At 47.3% G+C, this 27,933-nt stretch overlaps 1 protein-coding gene and 1 long non-coding RNA gene across 3 annotated transcripts in view; one reads left to right on the forward strand and one right to left on the reverse strand.

Annotated features, from left to right (window-relative positions):
* Nucleotides 1-27,933, reverse strand: part of TMEM255B (transmembrane protein 255B) — a 661,659-nt gene that overhangs the window by 198,249 nt on the left and 435,477 nt on the right. The gene's annotated exons all lie outside the window — the stretch shown is intronic.
* The window catches only part of LOC138526410 (uncharacterized), a 136,444-nt gene continuing 131,324 nt past the window's right edge, over nucleotides 22,814-27,933 (forward strand). Inside the window, exon 1 of the long non-coding RNA XR_011283571.1 lies at nucleotides 22,814-23,042. This is a non-coding gene — a long non-coding RNA (uncharacterized lncRNA). The remainder of the gene's footprint in view (nucleotides 23,043-27,933) is intronic.

The raw sequence follows: 27,933 nt of genomic DNA on the forward strand, positions 1-27,933 counted from the left end.
GTAGGGGGTGGAAACGTGTGAAAGTTCTGAGCTGATGTTGTGTGGGTTTAGTCTGTGAGGCAGTTTGAGCCAGGTTAGCAGCTCATTGTAAGCTTAAACTTGTCACATTAAATAAATATTTTCCACTTAAGAGGAGTATGCTGTATTGTAGACCTAAACACTCAATGGGCATGATTCGCAGATGCCTTTTATAATGGTGCAATCCCATTGGAAAACGCTCTCTGAATCAGGCCCAATGACTCTTCCAACAGCATTCACAATGACCATCAAGTGAACGTTCAGCTGCGTGTGCCTCAGCATTGGCCTTGACCCATGTGTGACCTAGCAAGTAGTGCAAAAGTAGCATTTTACACTTGCATAAAAAACGAGTGATCGTGTTCCAGGTTTCTTATCTTGCTTTGTTTTTGTTTTTTCATTTTATTTCTTTCCTTTACCTTCTGTCACCTTACTCCCTCTATTCAGATCCCCTCTGTTACTTCTTAAAGATTTATTTAGGAAATGATGGGTGAATAAGTACCACCTTGTGCATTTGAGATACTGTATTATGTGCTATTGCTTCTGTAAAGTTCTAAATGTGTAAATAAAGTTTTGGGAAAAAAAAACAAACAAAAAAACCAGTGACTCAAATAACTAGAGCCTTTTTTCCACTACCTTAGGTAACTGTTAGCCAGAACAGTTCATGGTGAACTCTCTTTACAGATGTAAACAGATAGTACAAATTGCTCGAAATCCCTCAAACACTTTTTCTCTAAATGACGTCAGGACAAGCATGGTGGACAAGTAAAATCATGTTCGGCAATCAGCAAGATTCCAATACAATCTTGGCTAACGGGTTCACAAATCAGTGCAGTAAAGCACTACTGCTCTTGAAGGTAGAAGCTGTCCCGGTTCCACTGTGTAACGTTTCAACTGATTTGTTCTGAGTATAAATATGTTATGGTATGGTATGGTATGGTATTTTTTATTTATATAGCGCCTATACACAGGCAAGTGTTTCAAAGCGCTCAAGGAGGTTGGGAACAAGGGGAAAAAACAAACAATCGCTCAGAGCCCTTGAAATTCTGAGATGATAATAGTCTTTTCAGGCAGAGTAAGTGCGTAAACAATACATTTAACAGTTTGGGAGACAGCAAATAGGCCTGACGGCGATTCTGCAGTTTTAACAGTGCAATTAAGGGGTGCAGACAAGGGAGAAGAGACAGGCGGTCTTCGGGTGCGTTGCGTACCGATCAAGTAAGTGCACAGAGGGTCACAGGGAGGGGGAGGATCAAGTGCACCTGGTCGCTTGAGACTGGGGTAAGTTCAGAGAGAGCCACTGTCTTGGGGTAAGTTCTCAAGTGCATTGAGTGTGGGTGGGGTGTAGGGCCCAGAGGCAAGTGCGAGAGAGGATCAGAGGGGGTGTCGGCGATTAGTGAGACTCTGAGGTACAACCCGCGGCCAGTCAGCATGTTGTAAGGAAGAGGAGGGTGAGATGAAAAAAACAGGGAGCTGGGTTATCACGGTAGAGGGAGAGAGAAGGAAAAGGAGAAAAGGAAAGTCGTGAGGAGTTTCCGGAATTTAAGGAGATCCGGCTCAAGGCACCTGCTGAGGATAAGGATCTCCCTCCAAATCTCTGCTTGGAGAACTGGCTTATTTGCAGAAGTTTGGAGGTAGATGAGCGGAGGGCTTGTGAGGGACAGTTTTAGGTAGGCAGCATTGCAGGTATGTAGGTTCCAGGCCCCAGAAAGCCTTGTGAACAATGCAAAGGGTCTTGAATTTGATCCTTGTAGCCACGAGGAGCCAGTGAAGGGATTTCAGCCCTGGAGAGATGTGGTCCCTGGGCTTGAGGCCAAGGATAAGTATTGCGTTTCTGTTCTGGATGAGTTGCAGAGCACGCAGGGCAGAAGAAGGGAGGTTGACGATGACCCCAAGGTTTTTTGCTTCGCAGGTGGGTGCGGGCGCAGGGCCAAGGGAGGCCGGCCATAGCGAAAGTGGGAAAGCGGGAACAGCGGTCCCAATGTAAACGATCTCAGTCTTAGTGGCGTTGAGGCAGAGGTAGTTTGCAGCAGACCAAGACTGAATAGCGGACAGACCAGTCAGATATGAGCGAGGAGGAGGTCGCGGCTGAGGGTAGCCTGAAAGATAGTTGCGTGTCATCCGTGTACCACTGAAGGTTAGAGGTGAAAGTGGCAATCACACGTGCCAGGGTACCCATATAGACGTTGAAGCACCAGGGGGATGGGTTAGATCCCTGGGGAACGCCACAGGTTGAAAAAGTGATAGTCGAATGAAAGGCTCTGAATTACACCTGGGATGGGCGGTCGGAGAGGAAAGAGGTTAACCACGCCAGAGCCTTACCTGTGATTCCCAGGTGATCAGGATGTTGTGGTTAACCATGTCAAAGGCAGAGGAGAGGTCAAGGATACTGAGGATAGAGATGGTGTTACTGTCAAGATTTGAGAGCAGGTCTTCACAGGTGTTCAGAAGAACAGTTTCCATGCCTCTGGATGCTCTAAAGCCAGATTGATGGTAGTGAAAGGAACCAATAGATTCAGTGTGAAGGGTCAGCTAAGAGATAGCCAGTTTCTCCAGGAGTTTGCCCAAGAAAGGAGTGATGGAGATAGGGCAGTAGTTTGCCAAATGGAGGGGTCGGCAGAGGGTTTTTTGAGCAGAGGGTGGACAAGGGAGTGCTCCAGGGCAGTTGGGAAAGCCTGAGGAAAACAAAAGGAGAGGGAGAGGGGTGCAGAAAGGGAGGGGAGGAACAAAACAAGCGACTATCGTACTAGGCCGGACAATGTTTCAGATAGTGCTGGAGGGAGGGGGGGCAGTAAGGGGATGGGGGAGCAACAGGCGAGGTTGCTATCATACTAGGTCCAGGGACAATTCTGATAGAGTAATTGCATAGAAGACAGTAAGGGGAAGAGGGGAGGAGATAAGAAAAGGGAGAGGGGAGGAGAGAAGAGAACAGAGAGTAAGCAGTCAAAAAGAGCAGAGAAGCAAGAGGGGAGAGCGAATACAATTGCAGAAGTCAGTAGTAACACATAATGTTGCAAGCCAGGGTACAAGATGAAGATGGGAACAGCATGATTCAGGGCCACCGTGGGTACAAGATGCAAAGGAAGTCCAGCATGAGAGTTGAGAAAGGGTAACGCACTGTGAATCAATGAAGTCCATAAAAGTAAAATCCAGCATTGGCCACAAGACAGTGATGGTGAAACCAGAATGAATCAGGACAGACTCCTGTGTGCAGGAAGGGTGGGGGGCACATGGGAAAAACATGGGGGGACCACAAAGGGTGGGGATGGCCTGTGGGGACAGAAGGTGTAAACACAAGTTGGTGCATGCTTACCTGTGGTCTTAGCATGGGGGTCGGACCCTGGATCCTCCTAGTCCGAACAGGTCCAAACAGGAATTGCCCTTCACTTTGGACGCCCGGGCGAGAGACGCCCTTGATCTAAGGGTTAAGAGCAGGAAGAAAGAGGCAGGGCTAAGAAGTTGGGTGGTGCTTAGGCCAGGTGACCTAGATCCACTTACACCTGCTCCCCAGCTGCAAAGGAAAAGAGGCTGGAGGGCTCCTTGAGTAGGGAAAAGAGCGTCAAGCAGGAAGGCACCAGGTGGGCAGGGCTTGCTTAGTGGTGAAAAAGAGCGGCAACCAGGAAGGCACCAGGTGGGCGGGGCTTAGGCCAGGTGACCTAGATCCCCTTACACCTGCTCCCCAGCTGCAAAGGAAAAGAGGCTGGAGGTCTCCTTAAGTAGGGAAAAGACTGGCAAGCAGGAAGGCAACAGGTGGGCGGGGCTTGCTAAGTGGTGAAAAAGAGCGGCAACCAGGAAGGCACCAGGTGGGTGAGTCTTAGGCCAGGTGACCTAGATCCACTTACACCTGCTCCCCAACTGCAAAGGAAAAGAGGCTGGAGGGCTCCGTAAGTAAGGAAAAGAGCGGCAAGCAGGAAGGCAGCAGGTAGGGGGGGCTTGCTAAGTGGTGAAAAAGAGCGGCAACGAGAAAGGCACCAGGTGGGCGGGGTTTAGGCCAGGTGACCTAGATCCACTTACACCTGCTCCCCAACTGCAAAGGAAAAGAGGCTGGAGGGCTCCTCAAGTAAGAAAAAGATCGGCAAGCAGGAAGGCATCAGGTGGGCGGGGCTTGCTAAGTGGTGATAAAGAGCGGCAACCAGGAAGGCACCAGGTGGGCGGGGTTTAGGCCAGGTGACCTAGATCCACTTACACCTGCTCCCCAGCTGCAAAGGAAAAGAGGCTGGAGGGCTCCTTAAGTAGGGAAAAGAGCGGCAAGAAGGAAGGCACCAGGTGGGCGGGGCTTGATAAGTGGTGAAAAAGAGCGCAACCAGGAAGGCACCAGGTGGGCGGGACTGAGGCCAGGTGACCTAGATCCACTTACACCTGCTCCCCAGCTGCAAAGGAAAAAGGCTGGAGGGCTCCTTAAGTAGGGAAAAGAGCGGCAAGCAGGAAGGCACCAGGTGGACGGGGCTTGCTAAATGGTGAAAAACAGAGGCAACCAGGAAGTCACCAGGTGTGCAGGGCTTAGGCCAGGTGACCTAGATCCACTTATACCAGCTCCCCAGCTGCAAAGGAAAAGAGGCTTGAGGGCTCCTTAAGTAGGGAAAAGAGCGGCAAGCAGGAAGGCACCAGGTGGGCGTGGCTTGCTAAGTGGTGAAAAAGAGGCAACGAGGAAGGCAACAGGTGGGCGGGGCATGCTAAGTGGTGAAAAAGAGCGGCAACCAGGAAGGCACCAGGTGGGCGGGACTTAGGCCAGGTGACCTAGATCCACTTACACCTGCTCCCCAACTGCAAAGGAAAAGAGGCCGGAGGGCTCCTTAAGTAAGGAAAAGATCGGCAAGCAGGAAGGCATCAGGTGTGCGGGGCTTGCTAAGTGGTGCTAAAGAGAGGCAACCAGGAAGGCACCAGGTGGGCGGGGCTTAGGCCAGGTGACCTAGATCCACTTACACCTGCTCCCCAGCTGCAAAGGAAAAGAGGCTGGAGGACTCCTTAAGTAGGGAAAAGAGCGGCAAGCAGGAAGGCACCAGGTGGGCAGGGCTTGCTAAGTGGTGAAAAAGAACGGCAACCAGGAAGGCACCAGGTGGGCAGGGCTTAGGCCAGGTGACCTAGATCCACTTACACCTGCTCCCCAGCTGAAAAGGAAAAGAGGCTGGAGGGCTCCTTAAGTAGGGAAAAGAGCAGCAAGCAGGAAGGCACCAGCTGGGCGGGGCTTGATAAATGGTGAAAAACAGAGGCAACCAGGAAGGCACCAGTTGAGCGGGGCTTAGGCCAGGCGACCTAGATCCACTTACACCTGCTCCCCAGCTGCAAAGGAAAAGAGGCTGGAGGGCTCCTTAAGTAGGGAAAAGAGCGGCAATCAGTAAGGCAACAGGTGGGCCGGGCTTGCTAAGTGGTGAAAAAGAGGCAACCAGGAAGGCAACAGGTGGGCGGGGCATGTTAAGTGGTGAAAAAGAGCGGCAACCAGGAAGGCATCAGGTGGGCGGGACTTAGGCCAGGTGACCTAGATCCACTTACACCTGCTCCCCAACTGCAAAGGAAAAGAGGCTGAAGGGCTCCTTAAATAAGGAAAAGATCGGCAAGCAGGAAGGCATCAGGTGGGCGGGGCTTGCTAAGTGGTGATAAAGAGCAGCAACCAGGAAGGCACCAGGTGGGCGGGGCTTAGGTCAGGTGACCTAGATCCACTTACACTTGCTCCCCAGCTGCAAAGGAAAAGAGGCTGGAGGGCTCCTTAATTAGGGAAAAGAGCGGCAAGCAGGAAGGCACCAGATGGGCAGGGCTTGCTAAGTGGTGAAAAAGAGCGGCAACCAGGAAGGCACCAGGTGGGCGGGGCTTAGGCCAGGTGATCTAGATCCACTTACACCTGCTTCCCAGCTGCAAAAGAAAAGAGGCTGGAGGGCTCCTTAAGTAGGGAAAAGAGCAGCAAGCAGGAAGGCACCAGGTGGGCGGGGCTTGCTAAATGGTGAAAAACAGAGGCCACCAGGAAGGCACCAGTTGAGCGGGGCTTAGGCCAGGTGATCTAGATCCACTTAGACCTGCTCCCCAGCTGCAAAAGAAAAGAGGCTGGAGGGCTCCTTAATTAGGGAAAAGAGCGGCAAGCAGTAAGGCACAAGGGGGGCGTGGCTTGCTAAGTGGTGAAAAAGAGGCAACCAGGAAGGCATCAGTTGGGCGGGGTGTGCTAAGTGGTGATAAAGAGCAGCAACCAGGAAGGCACCAGGTGGGCGGGGCTTAGGCCAGGTGACCTAGATCCACTTACACCTCTCCCCAACTGCACAGGAAAAGAGGCTGGAGGGCTCCTTAAGTAGGGAAAAGAGCAGCAAGCAGGAAGGCACCAGGTGGGCGGGGCTTGCTAAATGGTGAAAAAGAGCGGCAACCAGGAAGGCACCAGGTGGGCGGGGCTTAGGCCAGTTGACCTAGATCCACTTACACCTGCTCCCCAGCTGCAAAGGAAAAGAGGCTGGAGGGCTCCTTAAGTAGGGAAAAGAGCAGCAAGCAGGAAGGCACCAGGTGGGCGGGGCTTGCTAAATGGTGAAAAACAGAGGCAACCAGGAAGGCACCAGTTGAGCGGGGCTTAGGCCAGGCGACCTAGATCCACTTACACCTGCTCCCCACCTGCAAAGGAAAAGAGGCTGGAGGGCTCCTTAAGTAGGGAAAAGTGCAGCAAGCAGGAAGGCACCAGGTGGGCGGGGCTTGCTAAATGGCGAAAAAGAGCGGCAACCAGGAAGGCACCAGGTGGGCAGGGCCTAGGCCAGGCGACCTAGATCCACTTACACCTGCTCCCCAACTGCAAAGGAAAAGAGGCTGGAGGGCTCCTTAAGTAGGGAAAAGAGCGGCAAGCAGGAAGGCACCAGGTGGGCAGGGCTTGCTAAGTGGTGAAAAAGAGCGGCAACCAGGAAGGCACCAGGTGGGCGGGGCTTGCTAAGTGGTGAAAAAGAGCGGCAACCAGGAAGGCACCAGGTGGGCGGGGCTTAGGCCAGGTGACCTAGATCTACTCACACCTGCTCCCCAACTGCAAAGGAAAAGAGGCTGGAGGGCTCCTTAAGTAGGGAAAAGAGCGGCAAGCAGGAAGGCACCAGGTGGGCAGGGCTTGCTAAGTGGTGAAAAAGAACGGCAACCAGGAAGGCACCAGGTGGGCGGGGCTTAGGCCAGGTGACCTAGATCCCCTTACACCTGCTCCCCAGCTGCAAAGGAAAAGAGGCTGGAGGTCTCCTTAAGTAGGGAAAAGACTGGCAAGCAGGAAGGCAACAGGTGGGCGGGGCTTGCTAAGTGGTGAAAAAGAGCGGCAACCAGGAAGGCACCAGGTGGGTGAGTCTTAGGCCAGGTGACCTAGATCCACTTACACCTGCTCCCCAACTGCAAAGGAAAAGAGGCTGGAGGGCTCCGTAAGTAGGGAAAAGAGCAGCAAGCAGGAAGGCACCAGGTGGGCGGGGCTTGCTAAATGGTGAAAAACAGAGGCAACCAGGAAGGCACCAGTTGAGCGGGGCTTAGGCCAGGCGACCTAGATCCACTTACACCTGCTCCCCAGCTGCAACGGAAAAGAGGCTGGAGGGCTCCTTAAGTAGGGAAAAGAGCGGCAAACAGTAAGGCACCAGGTGGGCCGGGCTTGCTAAGTGGTGAAAAAGAGGCAACCAGGAAGGCAACAGGTGGGCGGGGCTTTGGCCAGGCGACCTAGATCCACTTACACCTGCTCCCCAGCTGCAAAAGAAAAGAGGCTGGAGGGCTCCTTAATTAGGGAAAAGAGCGGCAAGCAGTAAGGCACAAGGTGGGCGGGGCTTGCTAAGTGGTGAAAAAGAGGAAACCAGGAAGGCATCAGGTGGGCGGGGCTTGCTAAGTGGTGATAAAGAGCGGCAACCAGGAAGGCACCAGGGGGGCGGGGCTTAGGCCAGGTGACCTAGATCCACTTACACCTGCTCCCCAACTGCAAAGGAAAAGAGGCTGGAGGGCTCCTTAAGTAGGGAAAAGAGCGGCAAGCAGGAAGGCACCAGGTAGGCAGGGCTTGCTAAGTGGTGAAAAAGAGCGGCAACCAGGAAGGCACCAGGTGGGCGGGGCTTAGGCCAGGTGATCTAGATACACTCACATCTGCTCCTCAGCTGCAAAGGAAAAGAGGCTGGAGGGCTCCTTGAGTAGGGAAAAGAGAAGCAAACAGGAAGGCACCCGTTGGGCGGGGCTTGCTAAATGGTGAAAAACAGAGGTAACCAGGAAGGCACCAGTTGAGCGGGCCTAGGCCAGGCGACCTAGATCCACTTACACCTGCTCCCCAGCTGCAAATGAAAAGAGGCTGGAGGGCTCCTTAAGTAGGGTAAAGAGCGCAAGCAGTAAGGCACCTGGTGGGCGGGGCTTGCTAAATGGTGAAAAAGAGCGGCAACCAGGAAGGCACCAGGTGGGCGGGGCTTAGGCCAGTTGACCTAGATCCACTTACACCTGCTCCCCAACTGCAAAGGAAAAGAGGCTGGAGGGCTCCTTAAGTAGGGAAAAGAGCAGCAAGCAGGAAGGCACCAGGTGGGCGGGGCTTGCTAAATGGTGAAAAAGAGCGGCAACCAGGAAGGCACCAGGTGGGCGGGGCTTAGGCCAGTTGACCTAGATCCACTTACACCTGCTCCCCAGCTGCAAAGGAAAAGAGGCTGGAGGGCTCCTTAAGTAGGGAAAAGAGCAGCAAGCAGGAAGGCACCAGGTGGGCGGGGCTTGCTAAATGGTGAAAAATAGAGGCAACCAGGAAGGCACCAGTTGAGCTGGTCTTTGGCCAGGCGACCTAGATCCACTTACACCTGCTCCCCACCTGCAAAGGAAAAGAGGCTGGAGGGCTCCTTAAGTAGGGAAAAGTGCAGCAAGCAGGAAGGCACCAGGTGGGCGGGGCTTGCTAAATGGCGAAAAAGAGCGGCAACCAGGAAGGCACCAGGTGGGCAGGGCCTAGGCCAGGCGACCTAGATCCACTTACACCTGCTCCCCAACTGCAAAGGAAAAGAGGCTGGAGGGCTCCTTAAGTAGGGAAAAGAGCGGCAAGCAGGAAGGCACCAGGTGGGCAGGGCTTGCTAAGTGGTGAAAAAGAGCGGCAACCAGGAAGGCACCAGGTGGGCGGGGCTTGCTAAGTGGTGAAAAAGAGCGGCAACCAGGAAGGCACCAGGTGGGCGGGGCTTGCTAAGTGGTGAAAAAGAGCGGCAACCAGGAAGGCACCAGGTGGGCGGGGCTTAGGCCAGGTGACCTAGATCTACTTACACCTGCTCCCCAACTGCAAAGGAAAAGAGGCTGGAGGGCTCCTTAAGTAGGGAAAAGAGCGGCAAGCAGCAAGGCACCAGGTGGGCAGGGCTTGCTAAGTGGTGAAAAAGAGCGGCGACCAGGAAGGCACCAGGTGGGCGGGGCTTAGGCCAGGTGACCTAGATCCACTTACACCTGCTCCCCACCTGCAAAGGAAAAGAGGCTGGGGGGCTCCTTAAGTAGGGAAAAGTGCAGCAAGCAGGAAGGCACCAGGTGGGCGGGCTTGCTAAATGGCGAAAAAGAGCGGCAACCAGGAAGGCACCAGGTGGGCAGGGCTTAGGCCAGGTGACCTAGATCCACTTACACCTGCTCCCCAGCTGCAAAGGAAAAGAGGCTGGAGGGCTCCTTAAGTAGGGAAAAGAGCAGCAAGCAGGAACGCACCAGGTGGGCGGGGCTTGCTAAATGGTGAAAAACAGAGGCAACCAGGAAGGCACCAGTTGAGCGGGGCTTAGGCCAGGCGACCTAGATCCACTTACACCTGCTCCCCAGCTGCAACGGAAAAGAGGCTGGAGGGCTCCTTAAGTAGGGAAAAGAGCGGCAAGCAGTAAGGCACCAGGTGGGCCGGGCTTGCTAAGTGGTGAAAAAGAGGCAACCAGGAAGGCAACAGGTGGGCGGGGCTTAGGCCAGGCAACCTAGATCCACTTACACCTGCTCCCCAGCTGCAAAAGAAAAGAGGCTGGAGGGCTCCTTAATTAGGGAAAAGAGCGGCAAGCAGTAAGGCACAAGGTGGGCGGGGCTTGCTAAGTGGTGAAAAAGAGGAAACCAGGAAGGCATCAGGTGGGCGGGGCTTGCTAAGTGGTGATAAAGAGCGGCAACCAGGAAGGCACCAGGGGGGCGGGGCTTAGGCCAGGTGACCTAGATCCACTTACACCTGCTCCCCAACTGCAAAGGAAAAGAGGCTGGAGGGCTCCTTAAGTAGGGAAAAGAGCGGCAAGCAGGAAGGCACCAGGTGGGCAGGGCTTGCTAAGTGGTGAAAAAGAGGCAACCAGGAAGGCAACAGGTGGGCGGGGCTTAGGCCAGGCGACCTAGATCCACTTACACCTGCTCCCCAGCTGCAAAAGAAAAGAGGCTGGAGGGCTCCTTAATTAGGGAAAAGAGCGGCAAGCAGTAATGCACAAGGTGGGCGGGGCTTGCTAAGTGGTGAAAAAGAGCGGCAACCAGGAAGGCACCAGGTGGGCGGGGCTTAGGCCAGGTGATCTAGATACACTCACATCTGCTCCTCAGCTGCAAAGGAAAAGAGGCTGGAGGGCTCCTTGAGTAGGGAAAAGAGCAGCAAGCAGGAAGGCACCCGTTGGGCGGGGCTTGCTAAATGGTGAAAAACAGAGGTAACCAGGAAGGCACCAGTTGAGCGGGCCTAGGCCAGGCGACCTAGATCCACTTACACCTGCTCCCCAGCTGCAAATGAAAAGAGGCTGGAGGGCTCCTTAAGTAGGGTAAAGAGCGCAAGCAGTAAGGCACAAGGTGGGCGGGGCTTGCCAAGTGATGAAAAAGAGGCAACCAGGAAGGCAACAGGTGGGCGGGGCTTGCTAAGTGGTGAAAAAGAACAGCAACCAAGAAGGCACCAGGTGGGCGGGGCTTAGGCCAGGTGACCTAGATCCACTTACACCTGCTCCCCAACTGCAAAGGAAAAGAGGCTGGAGGGCTCCTTAAGTACGGAAAAGAGCAGCAAGCAGGAAGGCACCAGGTGGGCGGGGCTTGCTAAATGGTGAAAAAGAGCGGCAACCAGGAAGGCACCAGGTGGGCGGGGCTTAGGCCAGTTGACCTAGATCCACTTACACCTGCTCCCCAGCTGCAAAGGAAAAGAGGCTGAGGGCTCCTTAAGTAGGGAAAAGAGCAGCAAGCAGGAAGGCACCAGGTGGGCGGGGCTTGCTAAATGGTGAAAAACAGAGGCAACCAGGAAGGCACCAGTTGAGCGGGGCTTAGGCCAGGCGACCTAGATCCACTTACACCTGCTCCCCAGCTGCAAAGGAAAAGAGGCTGGAGGGCTCCTTAAGTAGGGAAAAGAGCGGCAAGCAGTAAGGCACCAGGTGGGCCGGGCTTGCTAAGTGGTGAAAAAGAGGCAACCAGGAAGGCAACAGGTGGGTGGGGCATGGTAAGTGGTGAAAAAGAGCGGCAACCAGGAAGGCACCAGGTGGGCGGTACTTAGGCCAGGTGACCTAGATCCACTTACACCTGCTCCCCAACTGCAAAGGAAAAGAGGCTGGAGGGCTCCTTAAGTAAGGAAAAGATCGGCAAGCAGGAAGGCATCAGGTGGGCGGGGCTTGCTAAGTGGTGATAAAGAGCGGCAACCAGGAAGGCACCATGTGGGCGGGGCTTGCAAAATGGTGAAAAACAGAGGCAACAAGGAAGGCACCAGGTGAGCGGGGCTTAGGTCAGGCGACCTAGATCCACTTACACCTGCTCCCCAACTGCAAAGGAAAAGAGGCTGGAGTGCTCCGTAAGTAAGGAAAAGAGCGGCAAGCAGGAAGGCACCAGGTGGGCAGGCTTAGGCCAGGTGACCAAGATCCACTTACACCTGCTCCCCAGCTGCAAAGGAAAAGAGGCTGGAGGGCTCCTTAAGTAGGAAAAAAAGCGGCAAGCAGGAAGGCACCAGGTGGGCGGGGCTTGCCAAGTGGTGAAAAAGAGCGGCAACGAGAAAGACACCAGGTGAGCGGGGCTTAGGCCAGGTGACCTAGATCCACTTACACCTGCTCCCCAACTGCAAAGGAAAAGGGGCTGGAGGGCTCCTTAAGTAAGGAAAAGATCGGCAAGCAGGAAGGCACCAGGTGGGCGGGGCTTGCTAAGTGGTGATAAAGAGTGGCAACCAGGAAGGCACCAGGTGGGTGGGGCTTAGGCCAGGTGACCTAGATCCACTTACACCTGCTCCCCAGCTGCTAAGGAAGAGAGGCTGTAGGGCTCCTTATGTAGGGAAAAGAGCGGCAAGCAGGAAGGCACCAGGTGGGCGGGGCTTGATAAGTGGTGAAAAAGAGAGGCAACCAGGAAGGCACCAGGTGGGTGGGGCTTAGGCCAGGTGACCTTGATCCACTTACACCTGCTCCCCAGCTGCAAAGGAAAAGAGGCTGGAGGGCTCCTTAAGTAGGGAAAAGAGCGGCAAGCAGGAAGGCACCAGGTGGGCGGGGCTTGCTAAATGGTGAAAAAGAGAGGCAACCAGGAAGGCACCAGGTGGGTGGTGCTTAGATTCACTTACACCTGCTCCCCAGCTGCAAAGGAAAAGAGGTTGGAGGGCTCCTTAAGTAGGGAAAAGAGCGGCATGCAGGAAGGCAGGGTAAGTGCAGACGTCAGGTGTCAAGTGCAGTAAACTTAGTTCTTCTTTGGAGTTATTGCTGGCTCCCTCACATGCTTCTTTTATCATGTGTGTGAAGAGGTGTTTTTTTTACAGTTAGTTCCAGTAACTTTGTGGTTAGTGGTTTTTCTTGTATCCTCCTTTTTCTATTTAATTATTGAATATAGCTCTCACCTTTTTGGGGGGCTTTACATCAGTCCAGAATTATTAAATTGTTTGAAAAGGAGTTGTTCAAGAAAAAATAACTCTAATTATTTTGGCTCAAAGGTTGCGCTTTAGCCACCTAGTACATGCCCAACTTCCTAAACAATTGGGTTGAGATGCGCAGAGAGGACAATGACATTTTATCAGTGCACTCCACGTTCTGGGCTTTTATGGTATTACGCGCCTTTGTGTGGGCAGGTATTAATGGCTGCCTTTGTTATCGGTTTGATAGAAATAACTAGGATTGTTTTAAGCAATTACTCCCAACATAAGGGCCTTTCCTATGCAGAAACAACTAGGTGGCCAAGTTACTTACGCAAGTGAAGTGAGGGCCTTTCATGGGGTCCCCAGGGCAGCTACGGCCTGGTAAAGCCCCACCATTTAGGGGGACACAGCTATTACTAACCCGGCAAAACATCCAGGATAATACTAGGGTTTTTTCAACATGCAAATCAGAACACGCAGAGTGTGCTGGCCATTTTTCATGTACAAAAGACCTGCACAAAAAGAAAATAGCCAGCAAGGAGATTGTGAAGGGAAAGTCTCTTAATTTCCATTGTGGCCGATGGTGAGATGTGGAGTGGGTGAAATAGACATGGAGGCCTTTGGACACAGAGGTAAGTGGAGTTTGTGGGAGGTAAGCAGGTTGTGGATGCAATGGACGGCAGTTTAGCGCCTTTAGAGTGCGAGGGTGTGTAAGGCCACGCAGCAGCACCTTGAGCGGAACCAAGTGCTTGGATTGCAATGCTTTGCAAGCACAACCATAAGGGTACTAATATTTTTTAAAGCTTCAAAGACTGTCAGGTCATTCCTTGTCTCACCTAATCATAACCTATTTTGATAGATTCCTCTTAAAATCTTAAAAGAACAGGTCCAGAAACGAGTTAGAAGGATTAAGCCTTTATCGATTGGCAGTTCATATGCAACGAAACATTGAAACAAAGTGTGAAGTATAAACTCTTATCAACTACCTATCTGCTCATCTCACTCCCTACTCTCCTCCTCACTCATTACGATCATCCTCGGCTCGCCTCCTTGCCATTACGCGAGCCACCGGCTCTCCCGCACTCTCGCCTATGCGGGAATGCTCTTCTTCTCGCTCTCTGTACTACTCCAACTCTACCACTATTTAAATCCAAACTCCTAGCCCTCCCACTTTCTGAAGAACCTGTTTCCTTGGACTGTATGTTACTCCTCCCGGCTTTCCTCTCTCCTTACCCAACCGTACAGCACTTTTCTTCACCACTCCATCCTTAATTTAGCACTTCCTCCACTACCCTGTTTCTATGTTATTCTGTCCTGTCCTCATCCCAGGTTTATGTTTCAACCTTCCCCTGCAACATCTGTTCTTCAAGTCACATTCTGTAATCCCAATGTGAAGGACCGATGTCCTCCACTGTGTTATCAATGTTACATCTTGGAAGATGTTTTGGTGCCAAAAATGCATCACTTTCCTGTAATTTCTATTAAACAACAGATGCAAAAGGTGCCCCTCCTTTTAAATTGGGGCAACTGTCAATTTCATGACCTTGGCAGGCAAATATCACTTTGAAAGACACAATGGGGGTCATTACGAGGTTGGAGGTAACCATGCTGCAATTTGCGGCATGGTTAGCTCCTTACTGGGGTACCGGGTCCGGGTTCCTCAAATGAGGACTTACCGGGCCATTCCAACCTTGGAGAACCCAGACCCGGTACATCCCCATTCGAGCCCCCATAGAGCTCAATGGGAATGGGGAGGGAGCTAACAATGGGCCCGTTAATAACGGTGCCTGTTGTTAGCTCCCTGTTCTGCTAGTGGGACCCGCTAAGGGCGGCTGGTTTTACCAGGGGTCCTTTGCGGGTCCCGCTAGCAGACTCGTAATAGGGCGGTAAGGGGTTAACGGCGCCGGCATCATTACCGGTGCCGTCAACCCCTTACCGCCCAGCTCGTAATGACCCCCAATGTCATTCTTTCTCTCTACAGCACAAGCTGAAAGTCTACTGATTGATTTAGAAGGTGATGGGCCGGTACAGTGGAGTCAATGTTGACTTCCAGCTCACATTTTCTCGAGCCTGCTTGCCTTAACTCTTTTTATAATGCATTCCATATCCATAACAGTTACAGGGTTCTTTGTCAACCTTATTTCATAGCGTAAACGCATGTGACCCTCCTGGAGATCCTTGAGCCAGCAGATCCTGAATCAGTCCAAAAGCCTTCTCAGGACACACTGACCAGGCTGCCAGCTTCCCCTCATGCAGAGCCTGTGTGAAGGGAAGGGCGGACCGGAAACGCTTACATCTCTGTACTGAGTCTGAGCTGAGGGACTGGCTTTGTGTTGTAATGTGCTTTCTTCCTGCCTTGTCTGGCTTGCATGAATGGTGATGTCATGAGTTCTTAGAGTGGAATGTGGTGTGAGTGCTGAGAGCTGAATGTTCTATGGATGACAGCTGGAGAGAGCCTGGCTGTAAGAGAGTGGGTGCTGGTGGATGGTCCCTAATGTATTTAAGTCTTGTGCCCTGTATATCCTTGGGGCTTACCTATTCTGTACTGCAACAATAAAAAAGCTTTCCTTTTGCACTGGCGACTCCTGGTCACCATTAGAAATGGCCACTTCACTGCGCTGGCGACAGGCTGAACCTGTTACCTTACCTGCTGGCTGAGGTACTTGCCCTGTGCTGGGGGGACAGCCCGAGGGCATCCACCACTCCCAAACTAAACCAAAGAAAGTAGAAAATAAGTACTCTCTCTCTCTCTGACTATATTTTATAAGCAAACTTCCCAGGAAAGACCCTGGTATTCCCAGTGTTTGACCAATAATTGTTCTTTTGCTACCAAGACAGGAGCCTGCCTCTATACCAGTCCATCAGGGCCACTATTATTCAGCTGGTGCCTGTTTTGTAGTGGCCCTCTAACCTCTGGACAACAAAATAATCAATATTACTGCCTGTGATAACTGTACAAGGCCTACAATTTATGGTGAGCGAGTATGGTGGGATGTAAAAGCAGAGAAGGGAGCTCCCATGCGAGAACTTTCCATTGGTCTCCGGTGTTGGCTGTGGTCCTGGGTTCAGCACTGCTTTGGCGCACGTCATGCGCCAGTGAAGTTGGCAGTGTAGAGCCAGGAGTCTTTTTGGTGTTCAGCAGCAATCTTGATAGGGTTGCGTTGGTAGCTTTGCCAGTATGGCGATGTTGGTGGAGCTGCTTGGTTCCTTCTTCAGCCGTGACTTAAGTTGGAAGGATGACGGCAATCCATAGAGCACCCTACTCTACAGTAACTGTATTCAATGGGGCATGTTTACTAGTTGTATGGTGGTTCCTCTTAGGAGTCCAGGTGGAGTACGAGGAACATCCTGAGAAACAGAACAGAATATTTCCCTTAAGGAGAGAGATTATTGGTTATCCTGAATGTGAGTAATAGTCTAACTACTATTCTACATAATAGCCTCTTGATATATTAGATCCTAATTCCTGGCAATGGCTTTATGTGTTTTAGTGAGATCCAGTATCAGCAATAAAAGAGAGTCGAGACCCAGAATGTGGTTATGAGAAAAGGACATGACAGTGATGTTAAGAGGAAAGATCCTAATACAGGGGAAATGAGCAGTAGGGAAAGGAACACAACTTCAGTTAAGTTGTTTTCTTTTAATTTTTTCAGGGGAACACGAGGATAACTGACTGTTACCTCAGCACTAATGAGGACAGCGAAGTACAACAATTAATTGTTTGGTGACATCAGCAAGGAAACCCAATGGTCCTGCCCAGGTACACTAATTACAGTCAAAGTATCGAACCCGTGGGGAAGGGTTCTGATAAGAGGTCTAATTACAAGACTATTTAAGGTTAATGGTCTAATTGTAAACTTGTGTGTCTTTTTATCGCTATCAGGGAATCCCTCCAAGAAACCAGGGAGAGAGAAGTAACCAAGGAAAAAGGAATTGGCCATATGTTCACCTTTGATGTTAGAAAGGCCCCTGATGAATGTCCGGCAATTGAGCCAAAGAGGACAGAAACTTGTGAAAGTTGGGCAATCAGTTTAAGCATATTATTAACATTTCGGAGATCACTCATAGGATTAATACGCAGTGTTCCGACCATTTTTACATACCTTTATGTTTTTTTTATATATGTATATATGTACATTCATGGTCTGTGTTGTAAATTGTACATTGTATAGATGTGTGTATGAACATTTCAGGTGTATATTGTCTATATTGATTTGTATTAAATTGCTTTATGTAGAGTTAGTGTATTGAGGGTCTGTTATTTGTTCAAGCCTCTCTTGATTTCCCTGTGTTTCTTGGATGTATCGACATTGAACACACATTGATACACCTTCGTTTGGTTGTAGAATCCAGAGGTATTTGGGGTCAGGTTGAGGTTACTGCACTGCATTTATTTTGGTTGGTGGGAAACCACATGGCTCTGGAAATGTTGATTCATAGTTGCACAAGATCTGTTAGCCTATCACTGGTCTAGACATCCAGGTGGCAGAAATGTTATGGCGTTGGGGTGGGGCAGTGGTGATGGTGGCCCAATTGAGGTTAAATGTGTTCAATGTGACATAACTATGTAGCACAATGTTTAGTGTCATGTGAGGTCTGTTGAGTGTAGTGAGAACGTTTGTGTGGGCAGAGTAGGCCTGTCATGACCTCGGTTGAGAACTTAAGGATTGTGCAAAGTCTGATTGGAGTATTGGGGTGATGAATTGCACCTGTTAGTTACAGATATGTTTTGTCTTAACAATATTTTTTCCTCAGGTTCAACCAACTTTGCAAACCTTAGGCTTGGACTATGGACTTGCTGCGCTAATTTAAGGTCCCACATTTACCAATGTCTACAAATGCCTACTGCGTGCTTATTGCGTTAGTGGAGGTGCATGTCGTGTATGTGTACTATGCACCATTTATGTACGAGACCCAGTTTTTACTTTGACCACTGCAAACTGGGGTCGTGGCTTAGCAAACCATGGGCCAAGGTGGGGGCGATGGTGTTATAGTTGTGTACGTGAGTGCTTGCCGTAGTTGAGGCGGCTATTGAAAAGTTTGCGATGCACTGCCTATGTGCCACTCTGGGCGTGTTGGACACCTATGTTAGTTATGTGTGGTGTGGGGCACCATTTGTTATTTTAGGGAGGAGTCAAACATCTATGTTTAATTATAGATGATGTTGGACACCGTTTTGGGAGATGCCGCAGTCGACGGAGTGCGCCAAGTGACTGGGTCACATGAGGTTTTGTGTGAAGCTGTTGGAGTGTCTTGGAGGTATGTTTTGGCGTCATCGCTGTTGGTGTTTAGATTGAGATTCAGTATTTATGGTGTAAGATTGCTTAAGAATGTTTGGAGAGGTTTGTGAAGGTATCCTTTTACTCAGTTGGAGTGTTGCCACCCTCCCATCTTATCATGTGTAATTTGAGCGGTGGCAGGGTTTGGAGTTGTTGTCCCGCTGTCCTGTGGGCATGTGTTTTGGATGGCATGCAAGGGCGTTCTGAGATTGCTAGTCTCTGGGTAGTGGGGTGCTCCGTTTGTGAAGTGTGTCACCCGGCGATGGTGAGGTTTAGTGATGCCCCTGGTGTGAATGGTGGTGCTCATTTTGCAGTGTGGAGTTATAGTAGTAGTGGATTCTAATTAGTTAGGTTGTTTGGTGATTCTATGTTTTTCTATACTGCCCAGGGGTCAAGTCCTAAAAATAAAGTGGTGGGACTCATCAATAAACACAATGGGATGTGACGTCGTCAGAAATGAGAATATCAATCTGAAATATGCACATTTCATTAAATTGGCTTTGCATAACCATCCAGATTGCACAGGACGAATGGCATTTGCCTTTCATAAAATCAACACACACACAAAACCAAGAGAGGATATTTTCTTCCAATAGTGTTTTTGAAAAAGTTAAAACGTCTGCATGTTTTAAACTCCAAGAACCACTACAAATGTTTTCCCTGGAACATGCAGTACTAAAATTGGACATTTCACCTTTAGTTGTTTGTTATTTATATAGTGCAGTGGTGAAGTATCCGGCCTGCAAACCTAACGACTGTGGTTCGATCCTCGGCTTTAATTTATAAATTAAAATAAGACATTCAATGTTTCTCATTTTAGCTGGGGGGACTGAGTACACCCTTGGGAAAAAGGGGGTGGACTCCGTCCACTTGCGTGTACTCTCAACTTGAGCCCTGATACTATGGGCCTCATTACGACCCAGGCGGTAAATTACCGCCTGGGCCGTGACTTTACCACCATGGCGTAAACTACGTTTACGCCATGGTGGTTGGCGGACTTACCGCCCCATTCCGACCTTGGCGGGGCGGTAAGTCCCCAATCCCCATTTACCTTTCCCCATTCCCATTTTTGCCCCATAGGGCATAATGGGAGTAGGGAAGGCGTTAATTACGCCACCGTAAATTACGGTGGCGTAATTAACTCCATGGTCCCTTAGCGCCATGGATTTTAACATCTGCTAAAAGCAGGTGTTAAATCCGCCATGGCGCTAAGGGACCTCGTACTCAGGTGGTAAGGGTCGGCGCTGTTTACGCCGTCGTAAAACCCTTACTGCCTGAGTCGTAATGAGGCCCTATCTCTTGATGCGTGAGTCTCTTGTGATCCTGTTAAAATTCTGATTTCTGATAAGGGGGTGATGGGTTGTAATGTGATTTCTTCCTGCTTTGTCTGCCTTGCATGAATGGTGACGTCATGAGAGTTCTAAGAGTGGAATGTGGTGTGAGTGCTGACAGCCGAATGTTCTAAGGATGACAGCTGGAGGGAGGCTGGCTGTGAGAGAGGGTTACCTATTCTGTACTGCAACAATAAAGAAGCTTTCCTTCTGTACTGGCGGCTCCTGGACATCACTGGAATAGGCCACTTCACAACACTGCCCTCTTTTCTTTGATACTACTGACTACACGTCTCTGAGATCATTTTTCAACATAGTTCTGCTGTGTTCCAATTTAGATCGTTTTTATTTCTCTACTTTCCAGTATTAAGGGAAATAGTCGTCGTCTTGAGAGACCTCAAGCACTCCAGTGAGGAGACGGGCAACCCAACCTGCCAAGAAGGCTGGTGTATCCCAAGTATGGGTTGGGACAGGCTGGTGTTGTATGTCTGGAGTTAGTGCGATTTCTAAACCTGACAGAATAGGTCAGGTCATATTCGTTCAGTTCAATGGGCCTCATTGCAAGTTTGGCAGTATTCCGGCAGTAAATCTACCAAAATACCACCAAATGGATTTACTGCAGAATTACAAGTGATGGTAGGTGGTTTATGGCCACATGTTATAGTACTCCCTGGGGATTTCAGCAGAATTACTGCTGGTGGTATTTCCGCCAATTTTTCACATTTTTGGCAGTAATGTGGCAGAGTTCCCTCCAGCTTTTTGCAGGAAGAAAATCCTCCACCAGATCGCCAAACCTGTAGTAAGGTAGTGTGGTCGTGCGGTGGTATTGAAATTACCACCACATTCCTGCCGTTTTTTACTGCACTGCCATACTCATAATAAGGCCCAATATCTTCAAATAGGAAAAAAGTAATCATAATATGTTTTAAGACTGGTGGTTGAAGCTTATAGGACCGTGGATCTCTGCGCTAGGTTGTTTATTTGTGTTGGTGCTTGGTTTGTAGTGAACCAGTTATCTCCTGCTGCCCTGTAGGTTTCCAAATGGAAAGAGCTCCTGCAGTCCAACTTCTGAGTACATGTATTTGCGCCAACGTACAAGGGGGTTCCAATCCTAGCCAAATACATAATCTTAATATGTCTCCAGCAAATGACGAAGCCCACCAGAGAGGTGCCCAGGCATCATTGCATTAGCCTGGCTTGCCAACACATGCGCAGCTAACACTTTGCCAATGTTCTACAGTTACAGATTCAGTGCTGAATGTTTATTTGTGCAGGTTTCCAATGAACCTTCATGAGTACATATATTGGACAATACTTTATCATGTTCCTGTGTATTTTACTTTTCACTATTTTGCTGTGTGCATCACTGCATGTTTTTGATAATTACACTGCTCATCTCTTACTCTCTGTGGCCACAATTCTTATGAAAATCAGAAAACGTGGGATAAAAAAGGATGGGTAGATAGATAGATAGATAGACGATGGGCGACAGAGAGAGAAAGAAGAGGTGTAGAGAGAAAAGAATGACAGTGGAGATAGAGAAAATGGAGGGAGAGAAAAAAACGCCCCCTTACTAGCACCGTCTGTTGCATGCTTTGACCCCTCCCTACACCCCGCATCCTTTATTGTACAGTGCTTCAATGATCTCGAGCTAGGTTTGCACAATATAAAACCAAACATAGCATAAAATTGCTGCCAGAGAGAGAAGGAGAGACACACACAAAGTATGAAGTGAGTGAAATAGGGAGAGGCACTTATGTAAAGAGAGAAAAGAGGAACAGCGAAAGAGGGAGAGCCCGAATGAAGTGCGAGACGAGAGAAAGAAAGCGAGAGATATGAAAATAAAGACAGGGCGAGAGTGTTTGAGAGAAAAAGAGAGCAAGGGAGAGCGGTAAAAGGTGGGTGTAAGAGAGAGAGTGCACAAAAAAGCCAGTGAGAGAGAAATAGAGTGAGTGAAAGAGTGAGTGTAACAAACAGAGAGAAAGCGAGAGAGAGAGAGAAAACGAGATGGGTAGAGAGAAAATGGGGTGAAACAAATAAACAGGAAAAATAAAAAGGGAGGCTCTCTAGAACATTGGCTGACAAAAGAGGCTACCACGACACATATTAATGACGATACAAATATGTATTGTATGTTTTTTTCCCACTTTGCAAACAAGGATAGAACATTGCTAAAAAAATTGCTATCCTCTTAAATGTCACCCTATGTTTTACCTTTGCTGGTCTTGTCTTCATTTAGTGATCAGCAAAAAAAAGAGCAGAATTTATTTGCAGCCTGCTTTGACTAGTGCAAAACATTCCTGGAAAAGGCATGTTTCAAATAACACACTGGGCCTCATTACGAGGACGGCGGTAACCCGCCGGTGCTACCGGCGGGTTGCTTCCGTCCTCGTAACACCGGATCCACCACCTGACTTCCCGGTGCCACTGGGACATTACAAGTCCCGGCAAAGCAGGAAGTCAGGCAGCAGATTTGGTAAGTCTCCATTCCTGTGGAGTCCCATAGGACTCCATGGGGATGGGTTCACGGAAGCACCAGCTCCATTGTTAACAATGCCGATGCTTCCGTGAGAACTCTGTGGGCGTTGCCCTGTGAGATTGCAGTACACACACCCATTGAATGCCAAATCCTTGTATTTTACACATTTGGATTTACATGTTTGTATTTGTAAAATAAAATAAAATCAAAACAAGAATAACAGAACACAAAAGTTGCATTAAGAACCGGGTACATACAGCGCCCTTAGTGGGACACTTGAATGGATCCATAAAGCCCAAGATCTCAGATGGACAGTACTATATCAGGTGCAAACAGGAGGAGAGCCAAACCTTAATAAAAGGAAACTGCTCCAAAAAGGAAATGAGATGATTTTCCTGATGAAGAGCGCTATCACTGGTCTCAATGAACACTCAGAAGAGCAGACATAATACGATCTAGCAGGAGTAAAGAGTAGAACCAGAGGCCATAAAGAATACACTGAGGCTATAATAAATATACCGTGATAAGTCATTCCTCAGTCCCAGAATATTGGAAATAAATCACCAAATTAATAAGAAAACATTACTGTTTTTGGTTATATAAATAATTACTAACTGTAAACATGATGTTCCCTCTATTGTATTTAGAAGTCAGCGAAGAAATAGAATAATATCGCCCACCAGGGCATGTAACCAAGATAGTCCATTTTGAATGCTGACCGCTCGCAACATATACGGACCTTATATGTCCTATACGAGTGTCTTTATTCTATCCTCAGTCATCTACTAAGTCATGATGACCAAATTTGTAAGAATACAATATTAATACAAGAAAGCGGTCTATTCTCCCGAAAAGTATAAGAAGCATATCAATAAAAACATAAGCATGGTGACTTGAGAACTAACACCACCGTTGCTATGAGAGACACAGTGTTTGAACCGCTAGAGGAATGGACCCTCCGGAAGGCAGAGGTTTAAAAGTGGTCACCTAGGTAACAACGTGAACGTGCTAAACTAATGGACCCGCAAACTCGAGCAGGAACAAGAACGCTACTGGAAGCAAGTGAGGAGGACTTTTAGTATGCAGCAATCTATGGCAGGTTCTATCAGAGCGTTCTTTTATCGTAGATCTGCAGACGCATCATTTTGAAAGCTGCGAAAATTATGAGACTCACGAACCCTGAGCTGGTTTTGAATCACAGCAGCACTAGGAGGAGAGCGCCGGCGTCGACCGATTAAAAGGTAAACGACTATTTGATAAGCAGTTAGGGCATTGCAACAACTGCGAAACAAGATGTGCGGGCAGTCTCTAACAGATGCATGAGATAATACCAAGATCACTCTGGATATAAATCATTTGAAATGCACACAGCTATATATGAAGGTAACGCAGCAATATAACTAGCACATGCAAAGTTTACAGCCAGCACAGTGCCATAAAGATGCACTTAGTAGAAAATGAAAATAAAGATTAGGTAAACATGTAAGAAATCATTTCAAAATATCCTTTCCCTACCATATACGTGGCACAGCCACTTAGAAAGGAGGCGAGACCCATCAGTTTGGTTCTTTAAATCGCCAGTGAAAGGAGTCGGCTAAAATAGAAAATGATGAAGATATACGTGCCTAGTAGTAAGGTAGCTAGACTAAGGGCGTTTCATCGCACCTGATGGTACTAGCAGTCAAGCGCAAAACATGCTCTTGACAAAAAGATTGCTAGCTCTTCCTTCATCGATCTTAGAAATTGATTTAATAATGGTTAGGGAGTTAAGTGAGTCGGTAGGAGACTGTGCAAAACAGAAATGGAATTAAACTAGCCGGGGAAAAACGTTCATAGTCTAGTGACGTTTTGGCTCCCCCTGCCCCCTTTTTCTGTTCTCTCTTTCTTCTCCCAGTCATCTGCCTGATGTATAGCACATTGGCTGAAAGCAGACAAGAAGAAATGAACAAGAGTATTGAAAGTTAGACCCAAATGCGGCCGAGCTCCGCAAGGAATACACCGCACCTAGGCAAAGTGAGTACAATTGCATAATTAATGGTGCCAATATTAGACTAAGAGAATAACACTCTTGCATGCAAATTAAAAATTGCAGTATATAGCCTGTACATGTATGGCTCAAAAACAGGTAAAGAAAACCAGTTTTTCTTGTATTGTAGATCCCATTGTAGCTGGTGTTATAAGAGAACATATAGGCTGTGGAAGACAGACACAGAATAAAAATGGACAACCTACAAGATAGCACACAGAAGTAGCAGAACATTGGAGTTTAAACAATACACCTGCTAGAGAATTATATAAATAATGTGGAAATGCAATATAGTGTTCCCCTGATGAAATTCCTGTTTAATTTTTCATAATTAGAGTGGAAGAGGAATGAAACATGTTGGGTTGTGCGTGAAGAAAGTGTGTGAATGGCTGGAATGGAAGTTGAATGTGTAAGCAAATATATTTTTTTAACTAAAAGAACAAGTGGTGGCTCATAGAGTAGCTCCCATTTTCCAACACTATCGTTATTTCCACTATTTAATGAAATCATACGAAAGTTTTAGAAAATTGTGAATTGTTCATATAAATGATGAATTGAACTGTTTTGTATTAACTTAAGAGAAGAGTTGTAGTCAATGGTTGTAAACCGAGTGATAGAATTCAAGCGTATGCATGCTCTGTGTAAAATAATTACGGATAGCAGGTTTGGCTCAAATTGAGTAAAAGCTATACTTGCAAAAGAAGCAAAGCTACTTAGGGATTATATTACATCACCAGAGGAATATTTTATTAAAGTTTAGCTCAGGCGTTGCACACAACATTACATTTGTGGGTGTAAAGCTTTGGGGCTTGCCAGCTTCATTTGTGTTAATTTAAAATGTTTGTTTTGTTAACTCCTTAAAATTGGTTATACTTTGCAATACAAAGGAACATTTAAAGACTTGTGAGTTATACAAATGTTTTCCTGCTGTCATTTGAGGTACTGATACAGTAAACATGGATTTTGTGTGTCTGTACACCAGTATACCACATTAGGAGGGTCTGAAAGCTATGGAATGGCTTTCGTTATAAACTGAAGAATGTCAGGCGAATAGGATTTTTGTATTGACCTTATTGAAAATTGTACTAATGAATAATTACTCGCGATATGAAGATGGTTTTTACCTCCATATATCTGGGACATCAATGGGGTCAGCTACGGTACCCGTCTATGTGAATACATTTATGTAGAATTTTGAATCAAGACATCGCTTAGAAAATTAATTTTCTAAAAGTCATTTAAAAGAATATATGAGATGTATTGATGATATTTTTGGAGTATGGTATGTGACTGAAACACAATTAATGGAATTCTTTGAATATGTCAATTCTCTACATTCGAGAATTACATTTAATTGTTGTCAAAGTAAGGAGAAGATTCCATTTTTTGATGTAGAAATGTATTCCAGGGAAAACAATTTGGAAACATCTGTGTATTCGAAAATTACCGACAGGAGCAGTTTATTATTGGCAAACAGTTTTCACCAGAGAAGACAATTAGAGAATATCCCTTGTAGTCAGTTCCTACGATATTGAGAAATTATTTCAGGTGGGAATGGGTATAAACAGAAAAATGAAGAAGTGAAACAAAGATCTATGGCACAAAATTTTGAGGAGGTGCAATTAGGTGATGTCATATGAGTGGTTGAACAGATAGAGAGAGCTACACTACTTGAGGTGAAAACAAATGAAGAGACTCCAAATTTAGTATACGTGACAAGTTACTCCCTACAGAGTCAGAAAATTAAGAAAATAATAAAGAAAAATTAAGAATGTTTAAAACTGGATACCACTCTAGACAGGTTACTTCCCGAACCTCCAATATTTGCATTTAGAAAGAGTAATTCCATACGAAATGATCTGGTACAGGCTGACATGATTCAGACTAGGAGTACTAATGTTAAAGGGAAAAGTACACAACCATGTGCAAACTGTCAACATTGCTGTAATCTAACATGAGTAAACACAATTGATCACTGTTATACTGTGAAAGCAATTGATTTAAGACCCTCATTGATATGGGACGCAAAATATATGGCATACGTAATTAGATGCCCATGTTTCATCTTCTACATTGGAATGACAAAAAGAAAAGCGAAGATACGCTGAACGGACCACACGTCCAACATTAGAACGAACAATGAAAAATCCCTAATAGCCAAACACTATATGAGAGCAAACCGCACAGTGGTACAACTGCAAGTTGATATATTGGAACAGGTTAAATTACCACAGGGGAGGGAAATTGAATACACTATTTGCAAGAAAGGACATTTTTTGGATAAAGAATATGGAAGCATTAGGACCAAGAGGGATGAATATGGAATGGGACTTATCACCATACCTTTAAGTCTTAGAATTTAGAGACTGAAAGAAGATCATTAATATTGGTCACAGGACTTAATGACTGGATTTCAAAGTATTATGAGTAATGAAAATGAGACGTAATTTATAAAATACAAGAAGAAATGAGGAAATAAGATAGTTATCAATAATTATAATTAAGTCTCAATTTAATGATTGACTGGGGCTGAATAGTGCAGTTAAAATGGCACCCAGATGTTGATGATGTCATACCTATGATGTCATCGCGTAATGGAACATAACTCCATTTTAAAATGTTAAATAACGGCTTTAGAATGCTGCAAATCTTGATCCAGTTAGCCAGGGGAGTCTTCAGCCATGGAATGTTGCACAATATAACTAAAGGACCACAGGTAAGGAATAGCATGTACAATATGGGTGTAAGATATGAGTCAGCAAGGATAGTTTATGGTCTAAGATTGTATATTTATGATCATACCACATGGAATACAAGTCTGGATAATTTATGAGGAATTATCCTAATGGAAGACACTCATTAACATTTACCCAAGATAGAGTAAGGTAAGGTGATGATTATTATCACGCAATGTACAAGTCAAAGGTAATGCATTTGAAAGTGATGGTATTTTTATTATTATAATGCCAGTATTATTGATCAAAGAGAAGGTGAACTATAAATATATAAGGTCAGTGATTTAGACTAGGGTGAACTTGAATATTTAGGCATTCTGAAGTAGAGTGACTAAAACAAATATTTATAAATATTGACAGGAAGACAGATTTGAATCTCATGAAAAAGGGTGATGAGACCCAAATGCGCAGAGTAATATTGTAGTGAAGACATCATTACTACACCTGAAGAGATCTGTCAAAGATTGAAAAAAATGAAACATCAACGTAACCAATCAATCATAAGGGCACACAAGTCTGCACAAATTAATTTTTGTTTACTTTTTGTATTTAGCAATATGAAATTGCTATTGTGATTCTGTAAATAAGATGATCATCAAAGTATAATTATGATAATTAAAGTGATAGAATTTAACCTATTAACCTATGGAAGATTATGGTTTCTGTAAAATAAACATTGTCATTTATTTTGAAATACATATGAATTATTATTATATTTGATAAGCTACATGAATGGGTTTATATGCCAGAGGAGTGGGATTGGGATCCCCAGAAGCTATTTAATAGGAGGACACCTTAGATGCTAACAGGTACTACCAATCTGCACCTGAAGTGTTTGTAAGCACTGCAGTCATTTTAGTAAAATAAATGAATTGAAGTAAATTAGAAGCGCACAACCGATAACATAGTTTTAAACTTTATAGTAGTCACAGGACCTACTGATGATGACGGTGTAAGTAGCACATTGGCCCAAGACAAACACAGAACAGCACAGCTACTCAGACCTTCAGGGTGGGATGCTAGAATAGGGTGGCAATAAGTCCAGTAGAGAAGGGTTGGGAGGATTTAGGCGGGTTGTGTTGTGCAAGAGGATGGGTGCTCCTTCAAGGCGGGCCAGGGGGTGGAGCTTGAGAGCTGGCATGAATGTGTGAATGTTGGTGTTGTCTTTAAGTCAGAGGAGGGTACTTCCAGTGGAGGGAAAGGGGGATGGAGAAGGTATGGAAGGAGGCGTACGTGCATGGTGACCACTGACAGGAACACTGAGAAGGATGCTAGAGCGTTGCAGGATCAAGAGGAGCAAGGCTAGGACTAGATTTGAAGACCAGGAGAAGAAATGTGTAGAGTGCGTGGATTCATTTAACATTTTACACT

This window comes from Ambystoma mexicanum, chromosome 7p (assembly GCF_040938575.1).
Source record: "Ambystoma mexicanum isolate Mex_15411 chromosome 7p, UKY_AmexF1_1, whole genome shotgun sequence".
Classification (NCBI taxonomy): domain Eukaryota; kingdom Metazoa; phylum Chordata; class Amphibia; order Caudata; family Ambystomatidae; genus Ambystoma; species Ambystoma mexicanum.